The sequence below is a fragment of the Monodon monoceros genome, unplaced genomic scaffold, assembly GCF_005190385.1.
Source record: "Monodon monoceros isolate NGI ecotype Baffin Bay Population unplaced genomic scaffold, NGI_Narwhal_1 Super_Scaffold_11, whole genome shotgun sequence".
NCBI classification, from domain to species: domain Eukaryota; kingdom Metazoa; phylum Chordata; class Mammalia; order Artiodactyla; family Monodontidae; genus Monodon; species Monodon monoceros.
Genome location: NW_021703767.1, coordinates 7,982,553 through 7,987,275, shown reverse-complemented (window position 1 = coordinate 7,987,275; position 4,723 = coordinate 7,982,553). Strand labels below are relative to the sequence as shown.

The window sequence follows — 4,723 nt, the reverse complement described above, 5'->3', positions numbered from 1 at the left end:
GGTCCCAGTGCCTGTTCAAGAGGAGGCAGGGATGCTGAGGGCAGTGAGGCTGAGAGCAGGAAAGAAGTCTGGGCTAGATCCAAGGAGAGATGGCCACAGGTAAATTGACTGTGGTGATGAATGTCTGGTGATATCATACACTAGCCTAACAACAGCATATGGCCTGCCAGTTTTCTTTTCTTCCTTTCTCCTCCCCCCTTTCTTCCCTCTCTCCTCCACCTCCTCCTTCATCCCCTCCTCCCTTCCTCCTTTCTTTTTCTCCTCCTCCTTATTCTTTGCAGTAACTAAAAAAAAAAAAAAGAAATCGATAAAAAATAAAATCGATATATATGACATTATATATTTCCTTTTCCCCCAAATAGGCATAGGATATACACAAGCAGAGCACAAATAGCTAATAAACATATATATACATATATACAAAGAAGATACTAAATGGTCAAAGAAATGCAAATTAAGACAAGAGGGTGTGGTAGAGTGTGGGAAAAAGCCATTCTCACATACTACTTTTAGGAGTGCAAATCGGTGAAATCATTTCTGTGGGATATGTTCACAACATGAATCAAGCCTTTTAAGGATACATGCCCTTATACTAAGGAAATAACTAGACAGGTGTGTAAAATGTATATATGGGCTGTTTATGCAGCTTTATTTGTAATAACAAACAAAGAAGAAAACTTCCTTAAAAAAAAACTAGAGGAGCAATTAAATTAATTATGGTTCGTTCAACTGATGGAATACTTGTAGCTTTTAAAATAATTATCTAAATTTCAATTGATTAACACAAAAATTTGGTCACAACGTAACTAAGTAAAAAAGGCAAAAGGCATAAAAGGTACCTCTGTATGTTGTATGTGTGTGTGTGAGCTCATGTCTCCCTAAGAAAATCTGGGAGGACTTATTCCAGTATGAAGCTAATAACAAGGTTTACCTCTGGGTGGTATCTATGAATAATCTTTACCTCTATTGTTTTCCATATTGTAAAGCTGTCTGTAATGACCATATACTACTTTTATTTTTTGGCTTTGGACCTCCACTGTAGAGAACTGAGTGTTAACTTTTCGGGCCTCTCACTGTTGTGGCCTCTCCCGTTGTGGAGCACAGGCTCCGGACGCACAGGCTCAGCGGCCATGGCTCACGGGCCCAGCCGCTCCGCAGCACGTGGGATCTTCCCGGACCGGGGCACGAACCCGTGTCCCCTGCATCGACAGGCGGACTCTCAACTACTGTGCCACCAGGGAAGCCCCCTCTCTTGTTTTAATTTATTTTGTTTTTTTAAAATCTGTTTGATATACATGAATTACTTATAAAATCAGAACAAACAATAAAGCTTGTATGAGGGAACAATCGAGAACTTTCACTCAGAAGTCTGTGAGAAGAGCAAGGGTGTCCTCACCACTGTCCAGGCATGAATTGTAAATTGTGCACCTTGTCACCTGGTATGAGGCGCAAAGATAGGATTTTTGGTTAGCTTGTTTATCCTTGGAATGTTTGGGTTATAACTCCCAGTGGGGTTCCAACTGGTGAACTTTTGGGCTTAGTATGGTACACCACCAAGAGTGGTCATGAGCAGATTTGGAAACCAGCAAAAAAACCCCTGGCATCTTGACTTAGATCGGTGTATCAGTCTGCCGGGACTGCCATAACAAAGTACCACCAACCAGGTGGCTTTGACAACAGAAATGTATTGTCTCACAGTTCTGGAGGCTAGAACTCCAAAACGGAATCTTGTTCCAAGCCTCGCTACCAGTTTCTGGCAGCCTCAGGTGTAGGTGGAGTTCTCCCTGTGTCTTCACATCATCTTCCCTGTGTGTGTCTGTGTGTTCAAATTTTACCTTTTTATAAGGACATCAGTCATTGGATTAGGGCTCACTCCAATGACCTTATCTTGATTACCTCTATAAAAACCCGATCTCCAAATAATCTTGCATCATTTTGGTGTGGTGGAAAGAACATAGGCTTTGCAATTACACATGAGTTTAAATCTTGGCTTTACCACTTACTGGTGGTATGACCTTGGGAAAGTTATTTAATTATTCAGGACTTGATTTCTCACTGGTATAATGGGGACGTAATGTTGCTGAGGTTTAGAGATAGCCTAGAATGTGCTGGGTATGTGCAGGCTGTTACCGTCTGTGATTTGGGGGTCTTTGCTTGTAGATGTTAATTTCTATGACTAGATATATTTGTTAATACATCTGTCTGTGGACCTGATGGGAAGATTCTCAGATGAGAGCAAGGATTTAATCACTTAACCTGGTCAAGACTAAACTGGCATCTATACCAGGGTCCTTCCTGCCTACATGTGTTCACGTGTTTGGGATCAGCATAATTCACAGGTTACTTTTTAGGTGAAGCCTGTATAAAACCATTTTACAGCATTCCAACCTGGACATGACAGCTTATTGATCAACGTTGTTTAAGGCTGTCATACTGGGAGGAGGGATGGTGGTGGCGGTGGGGTGGAGGGGAGAAAGGGTGTAGCCTTCTAGATATGAAGACCAGCAATGCCTGCTATTACTGCATGACTATAAGCTCAAGATTCTGCTTCACCCTGATAACCTTCTAGATGGACTTGACTGAAGACAAGGGCACATTTCTTGAGACACTGTCATATTCTTTTCAGATTATCTAGAAGACTACTTATGCCAGTTTCCTTCATTACCAGCAATAAACATTTTTTTAAAAATAAATTTATTTGTTTTTATTTTTGGCTGCATTGGGTCTTCGTTGCTGCGCAAAGGCTTTCTCTGGTTGCAGTGAGCAGGGGCTACTCTTTGTTGCGGTGCATGGGCTTCTCATTGCGGTGGCTTCTCTTGTTGCAGAGCACGAGCTTCAGCAGTTGTGGCTCACGGGCTCAGTAGTTGTGGCTCGCAGGCTTAGTTGCTCTGCAGCACGTGGGATCTTCCCGGATCAGGGCTCAAACCCGTGTTCTCTGCATTGGCAGGCGGATTAACCACTGTGCCACCAGGGAAGCCCCACCAGCAATAAAAAATTGAGTCAAATTTAATTTAGTGTTAAAGGTTGCAGATGCTCAAGTGTCCTGATGGAAGTGAAACTGTGGTGGATGGGGGTGGGCTTGGCGGTGGGAGCAGGGAGAAGAGAAGCAGGAGGGAGGAAGGAGTTGGTTGTATAGGTGGAAGTGTAAGTTTGGGCAGACTCAAGATTGCAATCTCTCACCCTCAGTAGGGACACGCTTCACCACTTCCTTCAAAACAATCAAGTTGAATGTGGACTTTAACTGCATTACTAATTTTGAAAAAGTCGGCACTCTAAAAGAACTTTTGATAGTCATGGCAACTTTTGATACCATGAGAATCAGTCTGAAGTAAGTTATTTGCCTACTTTTTGCCTAACTTATCTTGAGTTTAGTCTGGTTTCTTTCATGGCCTGTGCTAATTTGAATGGTTGTCTTAGTATAGTCAAGGTTCTGATAACTGTAGGAGGGAAACATTTGTTGCAAAAACTCGTGTCTTTTCTCCAGTCACACAGGATAGAGACCAGTATTTATAACGGGGTTGTTTTTCCTTTTGATTTGTACTAAAAGATTAAAAACATTTTATTTACTGGAGTATAGTTGATTTACAATGTTGTGTTAGTTTCAGGTGTACAGCAAAGTGAATCGGTTAGACATACACATACATCCGCTCTTTTTTTAGATTGTTCTCCCATATAGGCCATGGGGTTGTTTTTCTTTACACCTGTAAGATTGTATCTGCAGCCACTGTACTTATGAACGGTTTAAGCTTCAGAAAAAATTGATATGAACATTATCATAAGATTGCAAAAACAAGCTTAGAAATAAATCCATAAACTGGTGAATAAGAGTAAAATAATATCTATAGTATCCTTTTTACCATAATATTAAATGCCATTTTACTAGACTGGTACAAAATATAATTTCAGACAGTGGCTGTCTACTAATGACACAGTAGCCAGCACAGCAGGGCTACTAGCATACCTAGGTTTTAATGCCTGGGGAGCACACCTCGCAATATTTAGTCAGGCAGAAGGTCTAGATAAAACAAAGATAAACCAAGGCCAGAATATTAATAAGTTGTGGGCGGATCTAGAATCTGGAAACTGAGACGATACATGAAAAAGGAAATCAGGGAGTTGGACAAAGATACAGTAACAGCTTAAGACGATTAATTTTCGGGGAATTCCGACGGGGAAGGAAGGCTGTGCCCGGAAAGGCGGGAGGGGGGGTTGAAATCCGTGGGAATGCCTGGGAGAGCCTGCACAGCCTAAAGTTTTTATGATGGCTCCGTCCATAATTTCTGTACGCTTGCATTGGCCGCCTCAAAGACCGAGCGACAGGATTTAATCAAGGTGTCAGCCGCAGGGGCATCGTGAATGCGGGCGAAGCGTCCGGAATTCCTGAGATGTCTGAAACGCGGAGGCGGCCTCTTCCCCACCCCCCGCCGCAGCCTCCGTGGGCATTTTCCGGCGAGGGGGGCACGCGAGCCCTTCGAAGAACAGCTTAAATCCGCGGACGTGCGCGGCTGGCGCCCTCCCCGGGGATGAAGGTGAGAACCCCCGGCCCGGGCGCGCGACGGGTGGGTTCCCCGGGTCCCCGCGTGGCCTCAGAGTCCGGCCCCCCTCCCCCCGGAGCGGGCGGGGCTGCGGGCGCACGACGCGGAAGCGCTGGGCTGCGAGGGCGGTGGCGCGGAGCCCGCGCGCGCTCTGCGGGCCGCAGTCGGCGCGGGCGCGGCGGGCGCGG

The 4,723-nt window shown here is 44.6% G+C and overlaps 1 protein-coding gene across 1 annotated transcript in view; it reads left to right on the top strand.

The window, feature by feature from the left end:
• Positions 1-3,600: 3,600 nt before the first annotated feature.
• Positions 3,601-4,723, top strand: part of DYRK1A (dual specificity tyrosine phosphorylation regulated kinase 1A) — a 146,118-nt gene continuing 144,995 nt past the window's right edge. Inside the window, exon 1 of the mRNA XM_029214318.1 lies at positions 3,601-4,529. The gene's annotated coding sequence lies outside the window, so the exon portion shown is untranslated. The remainder of the gene's footprint in view (positions 4,530-4,723) is intronic.